This window comes from Delphinus delphis, chromosome 12 (genome assembly GCF_949987515.2).
Source record: "Delphinus delphis chromosome 12, mDelDel1.2, whole genome shotgun sequence".
NCBI lineage: Eukaryota > Metazoa > Chordata > Mammalia > Artiodactyla > Delphinidae > Delphinus > Delphinus delphis.
In genome coordinates, this window is record NC_082694.2 from 88,095,733 (window position 1) to 88,123,703 (window position 27,971).

The window sequence follows — 27,971 nt, forward strand, 5'->3', positions numbered from 1 at the left end:
GGCCTTGGGCTGTTAGGGGCTAGGTTAGCGTTTGCCCAGGTCTGTGTAGGCCCAGGCTGAGGGCTAGTCGAGAAGCCAGCTTCGAGGGGCCTGGCTGGGCTTTAGTCGAGGGAGTCTGTCGACACATGTCAATACCTATTTACATTTATACCGTCTTTTTATGGTTTTCAGTGAGGCTGCATAATTCGCTCCATGAGAGCCTTGAAATTTTGATTACATTTCTTACTAGGGATCTTTCTTCCTTTTGCTATTTAAATAGCATCTTTTCGTTTCCTACTTTTTGAAAAGTTAAAGCCTACAGGAAAGCTACCAGAACAACACAGCAGACACTGACATGCCTTCACCCAGGTTCAGCGGCTGTTAGCATCTTGCCACGCCTGCCCCTTCTCTTTCTCCCAGCTTTCTCTCCCTCTCTGTCCCTTCCCCGCCCCATATATGTGTACATTTTGCCAACATCGTAGCACCTCACTTCAGCTTACGTTAGCTAGGAACAAAAACATAAACACAACGTAATTATCACACTTGGGAAATTTAACCTTAATGCTATTATCCAATACGTAATCCGTATTCAAGGGCTGCCGATTTTCCAGGCATGATATTCATTGTAGTTTCTCTGTCTGGTCTGATTTAGGAGCTGATCAAGGACTACACTCCGCGCTGAGCTGCTCCTGAGACGCCGAGCTGCCGGCTGGACAGCAGACTCACGCTGCCCGGTGAGTGCCCAGGTGACCCGTGGCCCCCGTCCGTCACACAGGCCGCCACCTGGTGTCAGTTTGTCTCACTACTGGCGTGGGGGGCTTGCCCGCTTGGTTCAGGTGCCAGCTGCCAGTTTCCTCCATTATAAAGGCATCTTTCCCTGTTGGAATTAATGAGTAATCTGGGAGTGATTCTCTGAGGCTTCGTGAAATCCTGTTCCCCCACAGTCTTGCACCTGGTGGTTTTAGCTTCCACTGCTAAATCTGTGCTGGAAGCAGAGCAGTGATTTTCTGTTCGATCGTTTCTTTCTTTTCTTGTTATCAGCATTCTCCTACCCTGAAGACCTTCTTCCCTACTCTTACGTAACTTTAGTATCGGAATAGATTAATGAATTCTTTTTACTTCCAAGGATTACAGTCCACTGTGTCATTATTCATTTTGTTGTTCAAATTATTCCAAATTCAGCCCATGGGACCCTCTGCAAGCTGGCTTCTGGGTCCTTTTTTGTGTCCCAATCAGTGTCCGAGAAATAAGTGGTATCTTTTAAAAATCGCATTTTCTGTTCGTTGCTTGTGTAACTGATTCTGCTGCATTGATCTCGCATCCAGCAACCTTGCTGAACTCTTCAACTAGTTCTGAAATGGTGTCTGGAAATTATTTTGATTTTGTGTATTGACAGCCATACCTCTCTGCATGATGACAGTTCAATTTCCTTCTTCCCAATTATCTTTTTTATTTCGTTTGTTATTCAGCCGGCTAGACCCTCCTGTACAAGGGTAGTTCTGTATAGAAAGACACGTGCAAGCAGTAAGGTCCTCTAACTTTGAAGTTGCGGCGTGACCTGTGATGTTTGCTCTGGGTTATTGGTGGCTATCCTTTCCCCCACTAAGGAAGGTCTCTTTTTTTAATCACGGGGTTTTAAAAAATCTCTAATGGGTTTGGAATTGTACCAAACAATTTGTTTGTGCATTTGTTAAGACGGTTATACATTTTTTCTCCTTTAATATATTAATGTGGTAAATTACAATAATACTGTTGAATGGGAACCATCCCTGCATTATTGGTATAAACCTTACTTGACATTTTCAGTATATGCTACACCTAGTTTAGCAATATTCTGTTTAACCTTTTGGTGTTTGTACACGAGACCGGCTTCTATTTCTCCTGCGCCATATTTCTCTCTTTTTCATGATCTCGTTGTCTGAACCCACTTATATTTCAGTAGTGTGTGTGGCGTGTGTGTTCTGGTTGCGGGTGGATGGAGAAGTGAGCGTGTATAACCTGAGCCTCTTTCTCGCGGGCGTCGAGGGGAGAGTCTGAGACACTCATGCGGTTCCTTCCGTGGGTGCATCTCCGTGCAGGTGTCCAGGACTTTGTAAGATCGGCCACCATAACCCTGAGGGCCCGTCCAGGGACAGGCGCAGACCTCATAGAGCCAGGCTGGGGGAGGAGTCGCGGGAAACGGGCTGCCGCCCGGGGGTCTCCTCACCAGGGACCCCCCAGCCCTGGCCCCACAGGGCTCGGTCACATCCAGGTGCCCTTGTGTCCCTGCCAGTAGGGCCTCTGCTCCCTGCCCCGAGGGCCTCGAATCCCGGATTCAGACGCGAGGTGAGGGAGGCAGGGAGGGGTCCGAGGACCCCGCGGCGGGGAGAAAGGCGGGGTGGGCAGGGCCTTTTCAGGCCTGGGTTCTGTTCGCCTCCTCCTCAGGGATCCACAAAGGAGGCACCTCTGGCATCTGAGAATTAACCTCCTGTCTAAGACCCTCGTTAGAGTGGTCTGCAATTCTCACCTTAGTGCCTCTCTACCAAGTATCCCCTTATACCCCAAGGGCTTCTGCTTTCTCAACTGGAGCTGTAGGACTGGGCTCTTGGGCGCTGACCAGGGGGATGCAAGCCTCGCCGCTCTGGACGGGGGTCCCCCCCGCAGCAGGAGGGTGCGCGTGTGACCGTGAGTGCAGGGGATGGAGAGCACGCACGCGAGTGTGAGTGCGTGTGTGGGAGCACAGGAGTGAGTGTGTGTGTGCACGCTGTGAGCATGCGTGCGTGCGTGTGTCCGTGCGTGTGCCTGTGCACATGTGTACGTGTGTGCGTGCAGCAGTGGCCGGCCCCACCCTGCGTGTCTCCCCCGCGCCGCCCCTCTCCCCAGCATCCCCTCTGCAATCCGGCCTGTCGCTGTCCTGGAACGCGCCCTGCTTCCCCGCTTCCCTGCCGTTCTGCATTGCTCTTTGTGTCTGCGAAGTCTCTCCTCTCTGCGCTGCTCTCAGAGCTGAAATCCCCCTCTGTCTTCAAGATGCAGATGAAATGCCTTGTTCTCCCCATGGATCCCAGCTGGGGATAAACATCTCTTCCTCTTTGAAGACTTAGCCCGTCTGCCTTGAATTATACATGTGCCGCGGAGGGCCCCTTCGGGACCAGGATTATGACTGATTTATCTTCACGTTTCTCCCCGTCGCCCCCTCCACCCCAGTACCTAAGGCAGTGTCTGGCATGTTGAAGGTGCTCAAAGATTATTTATTAAAGCGGATATTAACTGCTCCTCCTTATTTGTGTGTTTAGTGAAATTGTTCAGTTCAGGGCTAAGGGATGGAAGCTTTGGAGAGAAATGGGAGCGTTCTGCCTTACGCCCCGAGGCTAGAGAAGTCCCAGCCGCTTTCATCCCACCTCTCCTCCCCACCTTGCTCTGGCATCTCCCCACTCTGCTTCCACCTCAGCTGTGCGGTCCCAGCCCCCATCAGCTCGGAGCGCATGCACATGGGATCCTGCACAGATGTGCCAGGGTGTTATGAGAAGCTTCAGAGCAGTGCTCCCAGATCGGGGCGGTGAAATGCCATTAGCTGCGTTCTCATGCCTGTCACACCTTCCAGCAGAATTAGTGGAGGGGCTTGAGAAATGATTCCTAAAGCCTGCCATGCCTCGAATTATCCCAAGGGTGCTGGAAGTTTTCAAAGCAAAGTTAATTGCAATTCCTGGTAATCACACACATATTTAATGCCACACCACACTGAGTCTAAGATGCGTGTTACAAAAATCGAAGTGTCAGAAGTCTGGGAAGACTGGGGTGCAGAGCGATGGAATTAGTCTCCTCTGAGAAAAGGAAAAAACCCCCAGAATAGTCCGGCTTGACACTCCTGAGAGTCCGAGAAGCCCCTGTGTGGTGAAGAGGAAGCCAGGGTCCAGGAGACCCTTGGGTCCCAGCGGGCGCCTGCTGCAGCCCTTCTGAGCCGTGGTCCCCTCGGATCTCAGGTGGGCTGGTCTGAAATCCCAAGGTTTCGATGTGTATGTTATGATTATTGTATTCAGTCATATTTACACTTATTTGGTGCCTATGGTGTGCAAGATTTCTGGAAAAGCTGATCATACGGACCATTTGTATGACATCTAAACGTGTAGAAGCAGCTTCTGTGTTTGGCCACTTCCCCTTTCCTGCAGCCTCACCTTTCTCGTCTGACTGCCCTTGACCTCCAGGCACCCGACGCTCACTCGCCCCATAAAAACCTCTCTCTGAAGTGGCGGAGGCATTGTTTCCCTCTAAGCGCTCTGCCGTCTTTACTTCCTTGTAGCCACCCTCTGAGGCACATGGGCCTCTGTCGTCCCCCATTCAGCGGGGTCACGGGGCTCACGCGACGTCCTCCGCTGGTCTGGGGACTGCTTTGTCCCCACCCTCCAACTGAAGGAGGGCGTCCATGCCTTCCCGAGGCTCGCCACTGTTTACTTGTGTGATGCAAACCAGCCCAAACCTGGAGGCTCCAGGCGCTGCTTCCTCCGCATCCCATCCCTGCCTCTGCTGGACGGTGTCCTTTCCGCTCTGCACGTTCTCGGTTCCCACCCTTCCCCGGGCCTGGACATGTCCCACCTTCCTGCACCCCCAGCACCAACTTTCCCTTTCATGCTTCATCATCGCGTGTCCTCTGCTTCCTGCTCTAGACGTGGGGTCTTCGTTCAAGGTAAGGTGACCCATCTAAGTTGCCGTCCAGTTGGGACTCTTTAGGGAGGTCATGGGAGCGCTACTGGTGATTCCTCCAGAGCAACAGAGGCAAACAGTGTCTCACCAACCACACTATGGGGACGCGCCCTATTTAAGGGGGAGGGCATGTCGGGGTCAGCTCTGTTTAATGGGGACGTGCCCTATTTAAGGGAAGGGCATGTCAGGGTCAGCTCTGTTTATGGGGATGCGCCCTAGTTAAGGGAAGGGCATGTCGGGGTCAGCTCTGTTTATGGGGACGCGCCCTAGTTAAGGGGGAGGGCATGTCAGGGTCAGCTCTGTTTATGGGGATGCGCCCTATTTAAGGGAAGGGCATGTCTGAGTCAGCTCTGTTTATGGGGACGCGCCCTATTTAAGGGAAGGGCATGTCGGGGTCAGCTCTGTTTTTCCCACGGGACTTAGAACACGGCTTGGAATATTGGGGATGGCCCGCCCATTGTAAGTGAGTGGAAGAAGGAGCATGTTGCCAGAACCAGGAGGATGTGTTTTTGCTGTGTGCTTGCGCCGTGGCCGTCAGCAGCCGTAGGATGAGATGGTGTTGCGGCAATTAGTGGTGTAACTGTTAGAGCAACGGAACAGCGTGCACCACGGGGGGTGGCATTTTCCGTAGCAAGGGGGCTTCCATCTCAATGCCTTGGACCACGGGAACTGGAATTCACTGACCTCTAGACATCCACTGGGCAAATCAGCAGATTGTCAGAGTCTTAGCACTGGGGGTGGGGGACCAGAGAAGCCTCCCAGTCAAAGACCCCATTCTCTGATAAGGAAACTGTAGCCCAGACAGAGGATGGAACACTCAGACCTCCTGGATCCTGAGCCGGCACATTTCCTGTTCAAACTGTCTAATAAAATGATAAATGTCGCTGTGGTCTGCTATTACGGATTGTGTTGATGGGGTGTAATACAGAATCACGGCAGTGCCCTTCAGTGTGGGCAAATAACTGGAAGAGACGTTGATTAGGAAACGTGTTCGCACTTCGCATGTAGGGAAGACAGAGGAGCACTTCTTGAAGCGTAATTTGTACCGTTAACAGCGTAACTTATGACAGCTGGTTTCTGAATCCCGGGACTCTTGACCATGATCAGGTTTCCCAGGGAATGTGGTGCACGTGCGCGTGTGTGTATTTGTCTCTGGGGCCAGTGTGTGCTCATACGTCGCCTGCCTAAAGAGCTGAAATTATTATGAACTCTCATGTGTCTTACCAGTGTACGGCGCTTGGCTTCTGAGTGAGCTGTCTTCCATTTTTGATCAAAATAGCCACACCCTTGACCAGCCTCCTTCTGGCTAGGCTGCCCAGATGTACTTTAAACCCCCTCTTTTAGCCCAGCGGGGGCCCGGGCAGGAGCCGGGAGTCACTGCTGGTTTAGTTGTTAAGTGGCACAAATCAGGCTGACCTCTTCCTGCGGATTCCTGTGCCAAGGAGAGCTGATCTGCAGGGCAGTATTCTCAGCAGGAAGACCTTGGGTGCAAGTGGTCCAGGCTCTTCCCTCTGAGCGCCATCTTTACTCACCAGGTCAGGTGCGCATGGCGGCCGGGTGACCGCCTTTGTCCTCTACGTCACTCACCGCTAACCACGTCGGAGTCCAGAGAATTCTTAGCATACTTCCTAAGAATGCTATGCAATTGGGTAATCACGTCCTCCAAGTGTCTGATCTACTTAGGGTCCTGTAAGAGGGTTGGCAGGGAAAGAGTCAAAGGTAATGGGTTATGGCGTCTCTCCCCATGAGGATCTTACCAGAGGAATCGGAGACAGAAAATGCACACATTTTGTTAAACTCTGAAGGTAACGCAGGGAAACTTGAGTGGAAGATGAAGGAGGGAAGCTAAATCTTAGAATTCCTGTGCCAGCACCAAATGACGTACATGAAAGTGAAAAACAAACATTGCAAAAGTATTAACTGGCAGTGATCGAACGGCGTCTCACTCATACACTTTGAAATGGGTGTTGGACAAGCAACGGAGCATCACTCTGACAGCCCCGCGCCGGCTCCCTAGCCCGAACCTGCCCCAAAGCAGAGCAAGGGAAAAGGACGACTCAGTGAAATACTAGAATTTTACTACACACCCAGTGTGAAGGAAAGCCCGTTGTGGGGGTGAGCAGGCAGCTTGCTCCAGCAACAGATAACACGTGTGCAGAGGCACTGGGGAGCCAGAGGGAGGACGGCGGGTACATCTCACGTGTCTTCCCATATTCTGAGTTCCAAGCAGGATAGACGAAGACAGATGTACTTAGGGACACTGTTACAATATTAAGGACAAAGAGAATCTTACAACCTGAGGGGGAGGGGACGCCAAATCACCTACAAAGGAATAACAATAAAAATGGAAGCTGTCCCCTCATTGTCATCACCAGATGCAGGAGACGATGCGGGGACGTCTTCAAAGGGTTGAGAGCAGGTGACACAGTGGTCCCCTGGTATCCCAGGGGATTCGTTCCAGGACCCCCCAGAGATCCCAGAATCTGAGGGTGCTCAGGTCTCTTGTATAAAACGGCATAGTACAGCTCACCCTCCACAGCCTGGGTTCCGTCCACATCTGCAGATTCACCACCAGCTGCAGATTGATCTGAGGTTGGTTGAATCCAGGGGGCCAACCGTACTTCACTTAAAACGTGATTAGCTTTCACAGTGCGGGCAACATGACAGCATCTTCAGACACACAAAAGGGACCTGGTAAAAGAGCTACTAAAGGATGTACTTCAGCAAGAAGACAACCAAACCTAGGTGGAAAGAATTGGCAGAAAGCAGCAATAGTGAGTAAAGAAATAAGCAAATCACATTGGTATGGAAATGTAATAGATACTTTTCATAAATATAATGCATGATGGACCGAAACTACTGGACAATAATAACGTGGAATTTGCGAGAGGGAATTTACAGGAAAATAATGAGTTCATAAGTGTCTCTTATTTGGAGGGAGTACATGGAGACTGACCAACTTTGTATTTCGTTAGAAAAATGCAAAAGGTATGCAAGTTAGAAAATATAAAGGTAATCACTAAAATAATAAAATGTAATATAAGACTTCCAAGTAGAAGAAAATAAGGATTGAAAGAAAATGATTCATCTAAGAGAAGGCAGAAAAGGAGAAGTCAAATGAAATATTCAAAAACAGTAAATGGGAAATACAGAATAAGGTGGTAATAGAAATATATCAGTAATCACAATACCTGAAACCATAAAATTCACATATGTTTTGTCTAAAAGACAGAGACTTGATACAGAAAAACCTGCTATATGCAATTTTGAGACATGCTTGAAGCTTAATTATTAAATAAAATACAAGGTTGAGAATCATGGGAAAATGTACACAGAAAAATATTAACTGAAGCAAAATTAATATAACTAATATGGAATGAAATACATTTTTGGGGAAAATTATGGGTAAAGTGGATCATAAAAGAAACAATCTATCAGTAACTGACCACAGTTACAAACTTGTATGCACCTAACTTTATTTTTTTATTATTATTTTTTAATTAATTTATTTTTTTGCGCTACACGGGACTCTCACTGTTGTGGCCTCCCCCGTTGCGGGGCACAGGCTCCGGACGCGCAGGCTCAGCGGCCATGGCTCACGGGCCCAGCCGCTCCGCGGCATGTGGGATCTTCCCGGACCGGGGCACGAACCCGTGTCCCCTGCATCGGCAGGCGGACTCTCAACCACTGCGCCACCAGGGAAGCCCCTACACCTAACTTTATAGTCTTGCAAAATATATGACAATATTCAGCAGAACTACACGTAGAAATTGAAAAATCCATAATCAGAATGGGAGTTACAAGTGTTTCTCAGAAACTGTTAGATGAAGTTGATAAAAGTAAAATTATAGATTATTTAAATAGTACAATTAACCCTGATTGTATACACACACGTCAGCAACAAATAGAGGATGTTCATGTTCATTGATAAATAAAAGATTAAAAAGTATTTATAACTGGCCCAAAAGAGAATTCTCAATAAACCCAAGGAATTTATATAATAAAAACCGTCTTTGCTGATAATAGTACAATAAAATTATTGATTAAAAATGAAAAGCTACCTATGCCCCCTCTAAAACCGTATATTTGGAAATCAAACTTACATTTGTTAAAAAGTCGTAGTAGTCATGATACGATCCCATTTACATAACATTATGTGTGTGTGCACGTGTGTGCACAAGGACACAGGAAGGACAATTATCAACAAGTAGTAGATGGTCATTTCAGAGTGGTGAAGTTTAGTTCTTTTAAAAAAACTTCCTTCATTAGTTTTGACTTAGTCATTGTTTCCATAGAATATGGTTTATTTGTAGAATTTTTATTGTGAAAATAACTCTAGGTTTTTATGTTTGAAAAATAAAATTGAAATATGAAATGTTTTGTTTTGAACAACAATGAATGCGCTATGCAGCTGAGTAGCTGCGGGACACTCAGAGCCTTCAATGTACACATTGAAACACGATTACTTAATAAACAAGTGTTCAGTTGAAGAAAGTAGAAAATGAATAGAATAATTTCCAAATAAAGTGTAAGGGAGAAACTGACAAGTACAAAGGCGAAATGAAAATAAAAAATTAAGGATCACTAGAGATGGCTTAAAAATTAGTTCTTCCAAAAATCAAAATGAAAATATTAATTCAAACAAAAAGAGAAAAAAGTGCATACAAACCGACATTAGAAACACACAAACGCACATAGCACATAACTGCAAATTCCGTGGAGGTCACAGAGGGAAGGGAGGGCGTGGGCACCTCTGTCTTGCCTAGCCCTGTGTGCCTGGTTGTGGGCACTGTGGGTCGGAGAGGAAGCACAGTGCCCCCGGGCTCACGAGAAGTGCTCAGGAACCCAGCGGGGTACGGAGGGCAATGACTCATTTGCCCGTTTGTCTGGGCCACGAGCATCTTAATGCATCTCTGGGCTCCCGTAAGCCTCTCGTGACATTTAGGTGGTCTATTACACACATTACCTGAGAAACGTTTGCTGATGCTGGCATCGCCCTAGTTTATGTTTGGCTCTGAACACTTGATCAGAGCCAAGCTCAGGGTGGGCTCACGGCCCCTTTCTTCATCATCCCTATTTACAAATCAAATAAGTTGAGATTCCCTGGTCTCCAAATTCCAGCTCAGTGTCTTCCGAGCAGGAGTGGGTGAGCACAGCTGGCGTGAGGACACCCTGAAGCGAGAAGGAGGAAGACTCCAGATACCTAAGCAGACGCAGCCCCGAATATCCTGGCCGGCAATCTAATCGCTCCTTGTGAATTGGTCCCAAGAGTAACCAGCGCATGAATATTTCAAGGATTTCATTCTGCTATTGATTTGTGGCCTGTCAGTATTCAACCGGTTCATTTAATTTGATGCAAAAACATAAGGAATAGGGAGAAAATCAGTGTCTGTGCAGGGAGTCGGGCAGAGTGTGTTCACGGTTCGAGAGAAAAAGCTTCGTCACCTACCGGCAGGGAGGAAGCGTGAGGGCCTGAGCCGCTCCCGCCCTTAGCTCTGCGGGGTCACTTCCCCACCCCGGGTAAGGTTTTGAGAGAGGAGAACTTTATTCCTTTGCTGAAAATGATGGAATGAGTTGTTTATGCACAAAAAATTCTGAATTAAGAGAAAGGGCTGATCATACCCAGGCCAATGTGACTGGCCAATTTTTAACAGCGTGTTTTCCAAATATAACTAGCTCTTAAAAAAAAAAAAAAAAGCTTTTATCATAGCGCCTCCCCCGCGGCCCAAAGCTCTATGCTTGAGCAGAGGGTAAATACTTTGGGCTCTGGAGAGTTGAAACTCCAGAGGAAGCTTGCAAATTTACACAACAGGCAGGAGATTTGACCATTTCTTTGATTCTTCTTTGATCTCTGCTATTTATTTTTCAGTTACTTTCTAGATTATTTTTTAAAGTTTGACAAGATCAATAGTAATAAAAATTCTATTTGACTGAAAGTTGCATGATTCCCAAACATTTCCCCTCTTCCCTTATTTCTAACAAGAGATGGCTTGTATGACATCAGTCCCCAGGTGAAGTTTTAGCAAAGAATCTACTACGTTCCTTTGAAGGAAAGAACTCTCTCTTGACAAAATGGTACCAAATTCCCATTTAAAGAACTAAAAACATGTGTGCATGAATAACAACTCTTATGTGCAGATAGAAACATTGCTTATAAATGCAAAAGCCTGGTGCTCTGAACTATGCCTTGAGAGAGGTAACTGGTTAAATATGTGTTTTTTCCCATAAAGGTGAGACAGTCTAGCTCTGGGAGGTAAGCTAACATCTAGGAAGACAGTTTCTAAGGCAAAATGATGAGCATCTCAGGTGGACAGAATTCTAAGCTGGCCCCAAGATCCTGCCTTATGCAGGTGTACAGACCTGCATAATCTCCTCTCCGTAAGCATGGGAGCACCTGGGACTATGGTGGGATTGTCACTTCCCGGATTAGGTTATGTCATAAGACAGAGGTGATAGGATACTCACTGCCATGACACCTTTACATTATGTAAGACTCCAGCATCACAGAGTCTCCTGCTGGCCTTGAAGAACGGGCCAGGTGTGAACTGCCCACGCAGGGGCCATGAACCAGCACCCAAGAGTGACGAAGCTGAGAGTGGTCTCCAGTTGACAGCCAAGGGAACGAGGGACCTTGTCAGACAGCCACAAGGGGATGGACTCTGTCAACAGCCAGAGGGACCTGGAGGTGGTACTTCCCTAGCTGAGCCTTCAGATGAGAACACAGCCAGTGGACATCTTGATTCCAGCCTCAGCAGACCCTGAGCAGAGGGCCATTAGGATGGCTGAACTCCTGACCCGTGGAAACTGCGAGATAGAAAATAGATGTTGGTGTGGGCTGTGATGCTCGTGCTACTTGTTACACAGCAATAGGAAACAAATACACGATCCAACTGCTCAAAAATAAGAGGTCTACTGGACTTTAAACAAATTTAGCTTTAATGTACTACATTAGCCCTATTCTATTAAGGCTCACCATTAAACAAATCTTAGGTGTAGTCAATGGGAAGAACCTAGTGCCTCATGATCTGGGTCACCCCCCCCCCCACTTATTTTTTTTAATTTTTATTGAAATATAGTTGATTTACAATGTTGTGTTTCAGGTGTACAGCGAAGTGATTCAGTTATCCATATAGATGTGTATTCTTTTTTAGATTCTTTTCCCTTATAGGTTATTACAAGGATATTGAGTATAGTTCCCTACTGTGCTGGACAGTAGGTCCTTGGGCCCCCTCCTTACCTTACGCAGTCCTCTACTTACAGGAACCCAGAGAAGTAGCTGTCTTGTCCCTCCTGCTCCCACCAGGACAAAGTCAGGCTTGGTTTTAGCCCTTCCCCTCCGTGTTCATGTGCCCAGGGGTGGGCAGGAGGTGGCAGAGCCCTGGCCTTCCTGGGGCCCTGGGGCTTCCTCCTCTGCGTTCGTGGTTCTGCTGAGTTGCCTCAGCATCGCGGGTTCTTTAGGAAAGGCGCTGACCGAGGCCGTCAGGTTCCTTGCATCCATGGTCCGGCCCTCGCTCTGGAAGAGCAGGACGGACGGGGCCGGGGAGGCTCCGGCTGCCGCAGCCTCGGCCTGGCCTCCGCTCGCGAGGAGGCTTTGCTGGGAGGAAAACTCCCTTGGCTGCTCTCGGATGAGACGGGAGCAACGAGCATTGCTGAGGGGGGACGGCGACCGTTTGGCGCTTATTGTCATTAAATTGTCAAAACAATTTTGCACCTTCCGTCAGGAATTGTTGGTGGTTTTTAGAAAGGGGAGGCCACCTGGAGGACAGGGCTTGAGGCCAGGTGGCTGGCTTTCTAATCAGCCTTCCTCTCCCTACCTCGCAACCCAGTCACTTGGTCACCTTGGAGGGAAGGGCGGTTACCCTTCCAGCCGCGGGCTCTGTCCTGGGGCTTTCTCCGCAGCGACATCTGTGGGGGGCAGCTGGTGCCCACCTCTGCAGTGATCTCGCCTTCGGCTAAGGGATTCCAAGGCTCTGGCTGCACCGAGAGCCCCAGCTGCTCCCCGTCAGTGGATGCCCACCGGCCCCTCCCGCTTCCCCACGGAGGCCCTTCCCCAGTAAACTCCAAGCCTTGTCTTCCAGCTCCCGAGACAGGTTCTCGAACAGACCCCTCTGAATGTCAGCAGTCCTCGTCTGCAAACAGGGATCGCGGTGGCCGTGCAGCCGTGAGAAACCACTGACCTTCGCGGCGGAAGGTGCTTTCTGCTGGGCTGGGCATGTAATGGGATCCAGTAAATACGCGTCTCCTTTCTCTGAGGGCTAGAAGCCGAGCCCTCTGTGTTTGTTGAATAGGTACATAAAGTGCCTTGGCCGTCCCCTTTGATTTTAAGGAGAAAATAGAAAACCACCTTCTTGGGGGCGTCTCCGCTCACCAGCATTACCGAGGCTCTGAAGAATTGTTAACTGTGGAGTGGAAATACTCAGATCGGATTAAAAAAACACCTTGCAAGACAAATTCTAACACTGTTAATGTTTTCGGAACATATGGTAGTTATTAATTGCCGCTGCTGATGCATTTGGGGAAGCAGTGACCGCTTCCTTGGAGGCGTCTTGCAAACACCAGTGAGGCAGCATCCCGTCCCTGGGCACCGAGGGGCTCTGCTCCACGGCTTCCCTGTGGCTCGCTGCCCACGGGCTGGGGGCCGCTCAGTGGCTCTTCTCCTTGATTTTCCTTTATTAGAGATCAGATTAAGGCCAGGGACAGAGTGCGGGTCCTTGCTGCTGTCTGAAGGGAATTGCACTGTTCTCCTCTTCGTAGGAATGAAAAATAACGTAAAATTGAACAAGCCAAGTCCGATTCCGGCGGTGGCTGGCGAGCAGGGTGCACACCGTGCAGGCCTCCCTGCGCCCCTGCACCTGGAGCCCCGCTGAGCCGCGGGCGCCAGCGGGGCCGCGAGCTCCTATCAGCCAGCAGTCACGGCTGGTGGAGCGCTTAACTTCACCACCACCTCTACAATTAAAACACAGTCTGCTGAAAAACGAGAAGAAGTGAGGTTGCTGCTATCCTAAGGTCACGTGCGAGTAGGCGGTTTCACTCCCTGTTGTCCCATCGTAGAGGAAATGACTGACAGACCTCAGTGTGTACACAAGGAAAACGTGGGTTCTGAGCTTGGAGCCGGCCAGGCTCTGGAGGTGCCGTGGAGGCTGGCTGGCCCTGTGAGCCGAGGAAACCCTGCCTCTGGAGAGTCCCTGGGACAGACCGCGCTGTACGGCAGAGAGACGGGCATGGGCTGGCAGGGCGAGCCGGGGTCCTGCGCGGGCACGAGGCCCTGTGACAGGACGGCCCTGGTCCCTGCTGAGTTTTTGCCCTCTCTTTCACGCTGGGGTTCCAGATGACTTGGAAATCTGCTAGGTACTTTATTTTATTTGATTATTAGTTTTTAATTGAGGTGTACTTGATTTACAATGTTGTGCTGGTTTCAGGTATATAGCACAGTGATTCAGTTATACATATATCTATTCTTTTTCAGATTCTTTTCCCTATGGGTTATTACTAAAGATTGAGTAGAGTTCCCTGTGCTCTACAGTAGGTCCTTATTGGTTGTCTAGTCTATGCATAGAAGTGTGTATCTTTTAATCTCGAACTCCTAATTTATCCCTCCTGCCCTTTCCTCTCTGGTGCCCTAAGTTCGTTTTCTATGTCAGCTACTTTATTTTCAGTGTGTTATAGTAAATTGCAGTGGAATAAATACATCGATTGATTCTAACCTCATGTATTTGGAATGTGTGGCTGTCAATCTCAATTTGCAGATGTGCGAGGAACGCGCAAAGCAGTGTCTCACGAGGGCATCCTGGTGGGCAAAGACTGTGTCTCGTTCCCTGTGTGTGAGGTGCCAACACGAGACCTGGCGATGCTGAGAGCTAAGGAGCTGTGCGGGTGCCCCAGTGCTGGGGAGTTAGAAGTTAAGTTCTAACCCTGGCTGCACCTCTTCCTCATTTTATGAAATCGGAAACGTTACTTAATCTCCCTCTCTGAGTTTCTTTCTCTGTAAAATGCATACTTTTACAGAGAATAAGAATACTTCACACTCCGTGGATTTACTGTGAAAGGATAAATGAGTTGGGGCTGGCCAAGCATTCAGGATGATTTCTGTTATTTTTATTGTAACAACAGGAAACCAGGATATCGAGGCTTAGACGTCCCAGGTCCTGCTTGTGGAATCTGTCTTTGGTCGGACTAACAGTCGGGTACAGGGTTTGTGGGGCTCTGCTTTATCTTAAACAGAGCGTTGGGGCCTTTTGCCGCCGTCTGTGAATTGCTTTTCTTTCAGTATGAACTGAAATAGGAAAAGCAAAGTCGAATGAAGGTGAACAACTGTCATTTGTGAAACACCCAGCACAGGAGCTGTTGGCTGGCTGGACCTGAGTGGTCCCCAGGCAGGAGAGGGGGCGCCTTAGCATCTGAGAGACCTGGGACCAGGCAGCTAGCCCTCCTGGCTTCCTCTTGTACAAAGGGAGGGTCTGGTGGTCTTGAGGGTTAAGTGAGATGATTATGTAAGGTGGTGGATGCCTGTCAGTGAATGCCCTCTCCTCCCTTCATAGGTCTGAGCTTGACACCCGCAAACCATTTGGACTGTTTTGACGAGCTTGGTCAGTAGTGACAAATAGACACAGAAACGGGAACCGCCACAGCGTCAGCCCCAGACGAAGCCAGCGGGGGCCTGACCTCAGAGCTTTGATGCTCAGGGGTCCCAGCCCAGGGGGCCGCCTGGTTTGTGGAGGCCCCAACCTGAGGCTGAGCTGGGATTCAGGTGCGTGGGGCAGGTGCCCTCTCTCCCAGCTCCCACGGAGAGGTTTCCTGGGCTTTTTGGCTAAAGGAGGATGAGGGAAGGGATTCTGTGCTGCCTGAGTATAGGAGGGTGCTGGGGTCCATCTCTGCAGGTGGTGCCTGGGGCCGGTATGGACGCTTCCTAGTAAGACGGCTGAAGTGAGGCTGTGGAGGTGTGTCCTAGGGGACTCGGGGTCACGGGAAAAGCTGTGTGGGGCACGGGGGTGCTGGAGAAGCTCGTGCTTGTGGCTGTGGTTTGCTGAGAACCAGCAGACAGGTGCTGCCCGGCCCTTGGTCTCTGCAGGGGAGGTCCTGGAGTCCTGGGGAGGCCAGGACCTGACATGACGGCTACGAGGCTGTGGGACTCCACGTGAATGTGACCTTGGGCTGGGGAGCCTGGAGATCCTTGCGCTGAAGCTCCCTTCTTTCTGGAAGTATTAACTCGATTAAGAATTTTAAAGTAATGGTGGTGAGTAAGACAGTGCAGGTGTGTGCAGGGGGTTTAACTGAAAAACTCGCTGACCCTCACAGCCTCCTGCAAGCTAACAATACCGGTGGGGACAGCCCCCCTTTCTGAATCCTCATGGAAACACAGTTTACATATAAACCCACATAACTCACATAAAAACACAGTTCACATACAAAAACACATATACATATGCATATGTATTTTTTCTTAGAAAAATGGGATATCATTAACATACTCCAGCTTTTTTCCTTTGTGATTGGGACAGCGCTGTATCCAGTAGGTACAGAGGGAAATACAGAATGAGGATTTTGGTCTCGGCTGCTGTATTTTTCGCTAGAGCTGCTCTAACACGCCGTGTGCTTCAGCGACAGAAGTGTGCTCCCTCCCAGTTCTGGATCCAGTAGTCCCACTTCAGGGTGTCTCAGGGCCCCCTATCCCAAACCTCTCTCCCAGCTCCTGGGGGTCCCTGGGCCTAGGGCAGCCGTACTGCAAACTTCACATGGCCTCTCCCCGTGTGTCTGTCTCTGTGTCCACATTTCCCCCAAACTTTTTGTTTCTGATACGGAGTTTATTTAAAATCATGCTAACCTGTGACATAGGCATTTGGAATAAAGGACTGGAGAATGAGCTGAATGGGTCTGAGAAAGCATCCAAAACGGCATCATTTTATTGCCAGGAAGCTGAGGCCGTGAGGTGAAGTCCACCGCCCGAGTCAGTGTTCGTTGGCAGTGGGTCTACGATGAGAATTTAGATTCCCTTCTTCCTACTCCAGTGCCTCTGCTTATGACAGATGCTTGGCCTACACGGGTCAGAATCCTAGGTCCCTCTTCTCCAGCTTCTACGGAGAGGGCAGGATGTGGAGAGGAAAGGCAAGGGAGGCTCCGCGCCTGCATCCTTCCACACGGGCCTCTGTAGAATCTTGAATTCATCATTTCTTCCCATTTCCACCGCCATTCTGTAGTGCTGGCCCAACGCCTGCCCAGAAGATTCCTGCAGGAACTTCAAAGCTGGTGTCCACATCTCCCCTTTTTATAAGGACACCAGTCACACTGGATTGGGGTCACCCTACTACTCTGTAACGTTGTCGTAAGTAATTACGTCTGCAAAGACCGTGTTTCCAAATAGGGTCACGTGCTGATATACTGGGCGTTAGGACCCACGTGCAAATTTGCGGGGACCCGCTGGAAGCCATAATTGCCGCTGAGTGTCCCTTCCTGGTGCCTGTGGCAGGAGCTGAAGGCTGCCCTCACCCCCTCCCCGCGGGCACCTCCTAGCTCATTGTTTTCCACGCTGGTCCTCTCTAGCCTGGGGCGTGAAATCTGATCCCTGGGGACGGGGACTGCGCTATTTTCAATCCCCTTGTTGGCAGCTGGTTCAGAACAGGCCTGTGACACAGCTCTGACCACTGCAATTCGATGGCCCGTGTTCTGGCCTTTGGGCATTGTTTAGGGGGGCTGGGGTCCTTGTCACTCCAGTCTCCTTGTTGCCATGAGCAGAGAAGCCTGAGGGGGAAGACGGGTTTGCTGGGGCACCGGGGTTCAGTGATGGGAAGCCCCCGACCCCCGCAGTCCTGCCCCCAGCACCCTGCCACCTCTTGTTCTGGAGACAAAACATTTCTATCTTTGAGCTGTTTTGGGTTGCTTGGACTTTTGTAGCCTGAAATATACTAATTAATAGCATATTAATTAAATATACTAATTATACTAATTAATAGAGTATGGATGTAGTATTTATTCAGCATTCAGGGTGTTTTTTCTCACAAGCAATTTCACACTTGGTATTATGCACACATCTGTGTATCTCTGCATCTAAATACAGATGTACGAACACGTACCTGTGTCTAAACGGCTCATCCTGCTGGGGGCTTTCGGGGGTGAAATGGCTGGATCACAGGGCACCTGCCATGTTAAGTGAGGTGGGTGTTTCAGGACAGCTTCCCAAGGCCAATCTCTAATCGGCAAATCTGATTGTGTTCGTTTGCCTGCATCCTCACCAGTACTGGAATTCTTCCAGTTTTGAAGCAGTTTGGTTCATCTGACGATAAGTGTGTATGTCTCTCCTTTCTCTTCTTCTGGAGAAGGCGAGTGTCCTTTCACACGGTTACACGGAGCCGTCCTAGTTCCTCTTTCCTGAATCACCTGTTCAAATCTTTGCCCATTTTTCTTTCAGTTGGATTCCACGCTTTCTCCTTGCTTTCCCATTTTTCCACTGTCATAGCTGTGTCTTAGAATACATGTTTGTATAAAATAGAAAAATTACCATTCCAGTAGGAAGTTACTCTTTAGCAGAAGTTTGGAACTCTCTCGTCGTGTGAACTGAAGCCCACCTACATCTAACCCATTTGGGATCTGGGCCAAGTTGCTGTTTAAGAAAATCAAAGTGAAAATATTGACTTTGGTTCATTCGACTTTATTTCTGTAGTAAATATATGGATATTGGAAAGATATTGGAGATACTGGAAAAAGATATAAAGATATTGGAAAATTGGAGGATATTTTTAAGGTAATTTGTTTGAAGTAATAGTATTTTTAATTGTAAACACAACTGTAGATTTTCTTCGCTGTCAACAATTTTATCTAGTGAAAACTTCCTTTTGGTTTTCTGGTGTGACACGGTGTTCACGCCCGTAATTAGATTTCTCAAAACTGCCACTCCTTCCTGAATCTTTGTGCTTTTTAAGGGAATACCTGCTCAGAGACATTTGAGCAACAATTGTGAAACAGTTCCAATTAATCTGTTGTGATCGATTTAGACGAACCCTCGCCTCTATGTCTGGCGCTTGTTTGTCTAAAAGGCCTGCTGGCCACCTGGTTGGCCGGGCCCGGTCACTTGCAGCCTGAGAGCCAGTCTGCCGTGCTGGGTCTTTGGCCGACGTTTCATATTTTGGAGGAAAATAAATCAGAGTGTTCTTCTTGGCAGGTGACGATTTTCCCACATTTCCTTCTCAACGTGCGGAAAGAAAAGGATGGTTAAGTCGAAACCATTGGGAATTGAGTTCCTTTTGTCATTCTTTTCTTCAAGGTGCACCTTGTCCTCTGACAGAAAAGTGTTCATTAATCCCCACGGAATGACCAGTTTTCCCATGCAGTCACTCAAGTGCACTGGAGCTATAAAAATTTCCTAAGGACCCTGGCTGCCACTAATTGCTCGCTGTGGCTTTTATGAGGCCACGTCTCCCCGCCGAGGACACCTGGTCCCCGCTGACTCTCAGCCCCCGTCTGTCTGCTTTCTCGCCGTGCCGGGAACAATGCCTTTGAAGCTTCATGAAGCTGAGGTGGAATTTTCTGGGCACAAAATGGCCACGACCTGGTCACTCAGGCCTGGGGTGAAGGCGTCGGGTTGGCATGGGCGATGGGGGGGGGCAGTGAAAACCAAGGCAGTTTTGGGGAACAGGGTGTGCCTTTAGCTGTGTTAACCCTTTGAATGTTGGAGAGGCAAGGGGAGCCTGAGAAAGGGCGGCGTAGACACAAACCTATGAAGGAAAGTGGAATTCATTTGAGAATCAGGAAAGAAAGGGGATCTGCTGATCCGAGGGACAAGGTCACTCCTGGGCACCCTCCCCTCTCCCCTGCTGGCCATGAGTTGAGGGTGGTCTCAGGAGAGTGGGCGGCTTCAGAGGGAAAATGATGAAGTTCGCTATTTCTGGGAAATGGATTAAGGCCCAGTGGCATGCACTATGGCAGCCTCGACTGTCACAAGGCCAGAAATTCTCTTAGCACCTGCTTTCTTTAATAAATAAAATTAATTTATTCAAATTTATATTCATATTTAACATTGTATTTATTTTCTGTTATCACAAATTTAACAGCTTGAAACAACACACTTTTTTTTTTTTTTTTTTTTTTTTCGGTACGCGGGCCTCTCACTGTTGTGGCCTCTCCCGTTGCGGAGCACAGGCTCCGGACGCGCAGGCTCAGCGACCATGGCTCACGGGCCCAGCCGCTCCACGGCATGTGGGATCCTCCCGGACCGGGGCACGAACCCGGGTCCCCTGTATCGGCAGGCGGACTCCCAACCACTGCGCCACCAGGGAAGCCCTGATTACCTATTTTATATAGAGTAGTGCGTACTTTTCTTTTTTTTTTAAACAATTAAAAAAATTCTTTTTTCCAGCTGCGCCACACAACTTACAGGATTTTAGTTTCCCGACCAGGGATTGAACTTGGGCCCTCAGCAGTGAGAGCTTGGAGTCCCAGCCACTGGATGGCCAGGGAATTCCCAGTAGCGTGTATTTGTTAATCCCAAACTTCTAATTTATCCCTCCCGCGCAGCACATGGTTTTTGGAAAAGCAAATGTTTCCTCGCCCAGTACTGTGGCTCTAGTGGAATGGATCACAGTGTTCCAAGCTCAGGATGGGAGCTCTGCTCCACACCCCTGGACACTTTATTCCTGTGTTCTGCACTCATTGCCTTTTCTGTAAATAAGAAAATTATATCCACCTCGCAGGATTGTCGTGAAACTAAGTAACAATACACAGGAAAGCATTTGTAAACTGAGAAGCTGCAAACAAATGTAAGGAATCCGCCCGTCCGGCCCTGACCATGGCCTTGGCGCGAGAGGTATTCCAACATGCCCTGCCTCTTCCTTTTTTTTTTTTTTTAAAATAAATTTATTCATTTATTTTTGGCTGCACTGAGTCTTTGTTGCTGCACACAGGCTTTATCTAGTTGTGGCGAGCGGGGGCTACCCTTCGTTGCGGTGCGTGGGCTTCTCACTGTGGTGGCTTCTCTTGCGGAGCACGGGCTCTAGGCGCGTAGGCTTCAATAGTTGTGGCACGTGGGCTCAGTAGTTGTGGCTCGCGAGCTCTCGAGGGCAGGCTCAGTAGTTGTGGCGTGTGGACTTAGTTGCTCTGCGGCATGTGGGATCTTCCCGGACGAGGGCTTGAACCCGTGACCCCTGCATTGGCAGGCGGATTCTTAACCACTGCACCACCAGGGAAGTCCTGCCCTCCCTCTTCTTAAATTGAATGTTTAGTAAAAATAATACGTACACACAGTCTGAAAAAGCAAACAGCAGCACGAGAACAATGGCACTGGTCCCAAACCCCCTTCCACAGTTCTGCTCCCCAGAATAGACAACTTCCAACGCTGTGGGAGATTTCCTAATTTTCCTGAATGGTGTGCTTGGGTTGCCGTAGCTAGTTCATCAAGTTTAGACCTTGTTTATTCACCTCTTTTTCTTATGTGTGAGGACTTAGCTCTGGTTTACCTCTCCTTCCCAGCTCCCTCACTTCCAATATTATTATGTCACTATTTTTAGTTAAATCAGTGTTTATATCATTAAACTGGGTAAACGTTGCTCTCTGTAGAACCAAGACGTGCACTATGATTGCATCATTTTTTCTACTTGTAATCTTTCAGATGAATATCCTTACTTTTTGCAGATGCTTTATCATATAATTTATCATATCATTTAACTGTATAAGTATTGCACTCTGTAGTACCAAGTAGTGTACCATGATCATATTCTTTCTGTTATAGAGTTTTGTTTTTCCTTGATTTAACAATTGCATAATTTCCCCCTTGTTTAGTTTTCTAAACAAATATCCCCTTCTTCTTTCCAGATGAGCCAGTGTAAAATTCCCAAGGCCTCTGCTCTCTCCAGCCCTTTCCCGGAGCCTTCTGTCTTTGGTACCACTTCTTGTTACCCTCAGACTTCTCTTCCCTGCCCTCCCGGACCGGATCTGTTTCCCTGAGCTCTTCCTTGATTTATTCCCTTGTCTTACTGGTTCACACTCTCCAGCGGCTTCCAGAGAAATGGTCCGTTGAAGGTCAACCTTTTACCTTTTTCTACATCTCAAAGTACTGTGATTAGCATGCACCCTGGGTTGGTAGCTTGGGTCTGTAGAGAATTTCCTTAGAATTTTTAATTAAGTGCTTGCCTTTAAAAAGTATGAACTATTTTTGAGTTTTTTAATCCAAAATTGTTGTTAAGAAATCCCATCTCATTCTTATTCTCATTCTTTTGGCTGTGATAAAAATGAGATGAGAAACGGGGTTTCCCATTTTCTCTGAAATTCCTAAGATTTTTTTTCTTTATTTCTTGATGTTCTGATAATTAATTAATCAATTAATCAATGAATTAATTTTATTGTAGACTTTCCAATCCTTGTGCTGGACACTCAGCTGGACCATTCTCTCTCATGATTTATATTTTTTCAATATGTGAGATTTTCTAGAATTACTTTTTCCATAATAACTTCCACTTGATTTCTCTATCACCTTTTTGGGCAATCCCTTGGTTCCGTATTTAATCTCTTCAATTAACCGCTTACGCCTCTAATGTGTTTTCACATAATTGCATCTTTCTGTCTTACTTTCTGAGAGATTTCTTCAATTTTATCTTTCAATCATGTATTAAAATTTTGAATTTTGCTATCACTTTTTAATTTCTAGGATTTTTTCTGTTCTCAAGTGTTCCTAACCTTGTTTTGTAATACTGAAGGCAGTATTTTAAGATGTTTTTGAATTTTGTTCTGTTCTCTACATTGCGTCCTCTTCCTTATGCTTTTTCTTTTTCTGTCTTTTGTGTTAGAGAAGAGTGTTGTGTTGTGTTTTCTTAACGTCTAGTAGGCCGTGTATTTATCTATCCACCTACCTCCTCTTTCTCTGTCATCTACGTATCTATCGTGTATGTACATACGTACCTATGTATCTGTGTACCTATGTCTGTCTGTCTGTCTGTCCATCCACCCATCCGTCCATCCATCCATTTACCCACCTACTGATGTCCCGGAGCTCTGGGTGTGTGTGTGTGGGGGATGGTCATCCCATCATGAAAAGCTGAATGTTCTTGGGCCGGTCATTTCGTCAGGGGACCGCTCCACATCCGTAGGTGGTGACTTTCTCTTCCCCCGAGCACGCTGCCTTTCTCCAGAGGACTGTGTGATGATCTGCCCGGGGGTGTGTGTGGGAGGTCCGGATGCCTAGCTCTTCCATGTACAGACTGCCATCTCTCCAGCGCCAGCCCTGCACCCTGCACCCCTGGCCTGTACATCCTACACCCACTTTTTGCCATGCGTTCCCATTCCAATGCTGCAGAAAGTGAGAACCTGGGCTCCTAGCCAATGGTCAGTATCAAACTGCTGCCCTGGGGTCAGGTGGTGGGTTTGGCTCTCACCTGGGTTTGGTGCTGTCGTGTGGGAGTCGCGCGCATCTCCCAGCCCTGCAGGCGGAGCTGGGCCCTCGCCAGCGTCTCTGCAGGTGCTTCGTTGTGCGGCTCTGACCCCCACCCCGCACTGGCCCACTCCTCACGCTGCCTGCCTGTCAAATGTCAGCTGAAATTGCTTGTCCCCTTTCTCATTTGCCTCTGAGGATTTACACCTCTTGATTCCTTTAACATTTTGGAGGTGAGGTCACAGGAGGGAGAAGATATAAATTTATGTTCTTAGCCCTTTACGTTTCATAGGAGTCCAAATGCCTTCTTTCTGCAGAGAGGTTGTGAAATGATGGGGTCCATGGGAAGAGCTTATGGGAAATTGAGGACAGAACACCTTCAGGGATGAGGTTTGGAGCCTTAAGCTTTCATCTCCAACAGAGAAGTAAATCCTATCCTTAATCGGATACATGTATGCATTAGCGTCGGCCCACAGGTCCAGGCAAGGAGAAGCCAGCCGACCCCCAAAGAAATAAAACCAGGGTTAGAAACTGCAATGATTTCTCAGGGTTTGAGCTGAGTCACGTGACAGACACGGTGCTTCTCTTCGGTTCTGAGTCTCGTGCTGGCAGTCAAGGCGATTCTTCTCTCGGTGGTTGGTGAATGGGCACGAAGAGAGCTGGGGAGTCGTGTGGGACTTAGATGTAAGATGCTGGATTTCTGAAGGAATGAAATCAGAGGGAGCCCCGTTGCAGAGTGAGCTTTGGCCATAGTTGGGGCTGCTGGTGAGGCGCGGAGGGACGGATGACCCCGTGGCCGCCAGGCAGCAGGCGGGTCTCAGGCACTGCGGAGGGATGGATGACCCCGTGGCCGCCAGGCAACAGGCGGGTCTCAGGCACCGCGGAGGGATGGATGACCCCGTGGCCGCCAGGCAACAGGCGGGTCTCAGGCACTTTCTTTTTTTTTATTTTTACTTAAATCAATTGGTTATTATTTTCATTGCAAAATAATAGGACCACAATACAGAACTATAGAAAGCTAGAAGGGAGGAGAAAACCCTCGCCTTATCCTCCTGGTCCTAACGTACCCTGTGAGCATCTGCTTGCAGTCGTCCAGATGGTTCCCTGCCCCTGTGGTCCCCCGGCTGTCCCCCCCAGTGTGGGTATCCTGCCCTGACCGCTGCCTCCAGGACAGCTTCTGTGTCTGCCTGGGCAGGGGAGATGCCCGCAGAGCCGGGCCAGGGTGCTTTCTTACTCCTGCACAGAGTGCTGGTGGAGGGGTGCCAGCTCCCTTTGGTTCATCACAGAGGGTTCTGTGAAATGGGTGCTTTTGGAGTCACGTGGGAAAGCATGTGAGGGCAGGGCAGGTGGAAGGGAAGTTGGGATGAGTCTGATTCAGGGGAGGAGCCTGCAGTTGGAGTTAAGGTCATCCGACTGCACGTAGAACCGACTTGCCCACGAAGGGACAGTGGTGGGCCTGGGCGACGGGAAGGCTTCTAGGTCATCCCCTCAGAAGGCTCAGACTGTTGTCACCATTATGTGTGTTCCTGTTCAGCCGCCTTGTCTGAGATCCTGGAGGTGTTCTGACGGGCTGGAAGTCCACTTCAAGGCTGACTGGAAGGGTGCACGTTCAGGTTTTCCTGACGCCCAGGTACCTCCTCTGATGTCAGAGTGTGGCCGAAGTCCCAGTGAGCTAGGGAAGATTTTCCTTCGGCTACAGGGCCTCTGGTGGCTAACTCACCCTCGGGACAGGTCCCTGCCATCGAGGCCCAGGCGGCCCCGCCTCATCTGGGAGGAATACGTGCATCTTCGGAACAGAGGGCAGCCGGCCCTGGTCCAGTGGTTTGGTCAGGTTTCATGATTCAGCCCTTTGACTGGGCACTTTGCCTGCAAAGCTCGGCCAGGGACCATGAATGAAGAGTTTACAAGGGTGGAAGAGTTTGAGAAGGAATGAGACAGGATGAGATCATTCCTTAGGGAAATTGTTTGAAGAAAAGGCACATATAGGACACCGAGAAATAGGGATTTGGAATTCCTCTCCCTCGTCCCGCAGGTTGGGGCAGCTGGGGGTTTATGCTGGCTGACGATCCGGCCCATGTGCCTGGAGGGACGGACCCTCGCTGCCCATGCCAGGACCTCCTCCTTGGCCCCCCGCCCCCAGCCCTACCGCTATGGCCTCATTCTGCCCACCCGCCCCATGGGCTGGAGGATGGAGCTGGCTTCCAAGCGGTGTCCTGGCCTGAACCTCTGCTCCCGTCCTACTGACCCCCTCCCCATGCTGGCCTGGATGACCTTCCCATAGGGACCGTCCTCTCCTGCCACACGGCGTGTCTCTGGAGGAGACGGCTGCGGAGCCCGGGAGGCAGAGAGGAGGCCTCACGCGTTCTCACCTTGTGTTGGCTGTTCTCCTGCCCTGTCTACTCCAGACTAATCCGAAGTCAGGTGTAGCCAATGCCAGGTGCACACGTATGGTGGGAGCTGCCTCGTTTTCTTCCTGAACCATCGTTCCAAACACTAATGAAGTTTAAGGAGCCCCTTAGTGAAGGATTTGGTTAAGAGTCCAAGCAAGGCACTGGGCAGGCTCCGCCCAGCAAAGCAACGTTTGGTGAACTTGATCAAAACCAGTTTAAGTCTCTGGGCATTGCCCTGAGGGCCTAGAGCCAAGGGAGAAACATTCATTCCAGGAAAGCTGGTAAATCTTGGTGGGAACCCTGAGGGTCGGTGGCATCTGAGCCTCAGTCTGCTCCCCCTGCCCGCCCCAGCCTCTGTGCTCTCCCAGGCGGGCAGGGCAGGGGCCGGCACCCTCTCCAGTGTCACGTCTGGGCCTCTCCCTCTGGGAGGAGCAGGCTGCGTCCTCACCTCCACTGCCCTGTGCTTCAGAAGCTCTATTAAGCGTGGCTTAAGCACGGTTTCCTTGTTCATTGGATTGCAAAGAACGTGACTGTCCAGAAGCATGGTTTCTTAGGATACGGATGAGTTAAGCCCATTTCAGATGAATGCTGGGCACTTCACCGGGCATTGCAGAGGAGGGTAAGAGTCACTGATTGGTGGTATTTGGTGAAAGAACCAGCAAGGTCCGGGGGTATTTTGTTGAGGAGCCTGACAGCCTGTATTTGCCCCCTGGATGTATATGCACGTCTTCCTAAGCAGCCATTTAACGACAGTCTGGGAAACGCCAGCGTTTTAATTAACTCCAGCCGGAGAAGGCCGTGCTGCAATTCTAAACCCCTTTGATTGATGCGGCTGCAATTAGGGCCCGGCTCCGTCTCTGCACAGCGACGTGTGAGAGGGTCGAGGAGGAGACGTCGCTGGGCCTCTGCAGAGCCGGGCTTCCTCCTGCTGCCGGAGAGTCTGTACCTGTCCTCAGTCAGATGCTCGCGAGTGAAGCAAGATGCCGAGGTGTCTCATCCCAACCTTCCCCCGCCCCAGATCAGGGAACGCGTTCTTTTTGTTAGAATAAAAAGGAATTGCACGTTGTCCTTGGATATTGTAGATGCTGCTTTGTTAAGAGGTTTTGAGGATTTGAAGTCTATTATGCTACATCCAGTCGATTTTTTCCTCATACTTACGAAATATATTGACAGGAGCATCCTTATTTATAATTACCTTAAAAATAAACTGGTAAAAGCTATGTCTAAAGTCTCCTGATTAAGGTGACAGGAAGACCACAACCCAGATTTCTGGAGACTTTATGTAGCTGCTGATACACGAGATAAAATTCTTCCCTTGAGAAGTAAGTTCAGCAAATCAGAATTCTTGGAGCACCTAGTCTGAACTACAGCAGTGCTGGGGAGCTGCACAGACAAACACGACACCGCCCTGGACCTTCGGGGGCCATGGATACACGCAGGTAAAGGAACCATTGTGCTCAAGGCACGGAGACATCTGGTCGTGTGGGAAAGGGGGGTGTCCATTCTGATTGGGAAACCAGAGATTCCAAGAGGAGTGACCATTGAGTCGCTCTCTGACGCATGGCAAGGATTTCCATCGGGGAAGAACTGAGGCAAGGGGCGTCCGGGCCGAGCAAAGTCAGGGCTGAAACACGGCATGTTTGGGTGACAGTTGTGTGGCCTGAGAAGGCGTGGGGTGGGCAGTAGCTGCAGAGGTGGGAGGGGATCACGTTACACCTGGCCTGCAGTGCCAGTGTGGCTTTGGAACTTTATTGTAGTTTTTGCTGCTAGTGGTGGGAACCACTGCAGGGGTTCAGTAGAAGTGGTTTATATGATGTGAGCTGATCTATAGACAAGCTTGTCCCCACCGTAGAGCAGGGAGAGGGGAGGCGGTAGGACCAGCCGAGAGTCCCAGCTGCCCTCACAGGTGGTTAGGAGAGTCTAGCTTGGGGCATTATCCTTATTTCCCCAGGTCAGAGTGAGTGTGGCCCCTGGGAAGTGACCAGCGGGGCTGAGATACAGGGTGAGAGATGATTCTTGGACAATCCAGTCTTAATATGGAGACCAGCCCCTCCTCCAAGCTCCTAAACTCAACTGAGGATAAAGATGTAGCCCTGGTCCTTAGAATGCAGAGCTCCAGCTCCTAGGAAGGGAAGACAGCAGTGACGGGGAAGACAACGGGAACAGTGCCAGTTCTGAAAGCAAGTGGGGTGCTCGGCCCCTGCACACCCGGGAGTCTCCTCGTGCTGGTCCTCCTGGGGTCTGGACAGGGTCCTTCTGCTGAGGGGCAGCCTCAAGGCCATCCGCTTGTAATTTGCTAAGATGCAGAGTGGAGAGTGATGCTGTGGCCACGGGTGCCGAGACATTTGCTCAGACGTTATTCTGGGTGTGTCTGCAAGGTTTTCTGGACGAGGCTGACATAGATCAGTGGGCTGAATAGAGCAGATGGCCCTCCCCAGTGTGCGGGCCTCGTCCAGTCCATCGAGAGCCTGGGTAGAACGGAAAGGAGGAAGAAGGGAGAATCTGTCCTCTCTGCCTGACTGCACCGACTGGGACATTGGTTTCCTCCTTTCTCTGGGCTCAGGCTTGGACTGGAA

At 49.4% G+C, this 27,971-nt stretch overlaps 1 long non-coding RNA gene across 1 annotated transcript in view; it reads left to right on the forward strand.

Annotated features, from left to right (window-relative positions):
- The first annotated feature begins 629 nt into the window (after positions 1-629).
- Positions 630-27,971, forward strand: part of LOC132435537 (uncharacterized) — a 158,648-nt gene continuing 131,306 nt past the window's right edge. Inside the window, exon 1 of the long non-coding RNA XR_011246671.1 lies at positions 630-713. This is a non-coding gene — a long non-coding RNA (uncharacterized lncRNA). The remainder of the gene's footprint in view (positions 714-27,971) is intronic.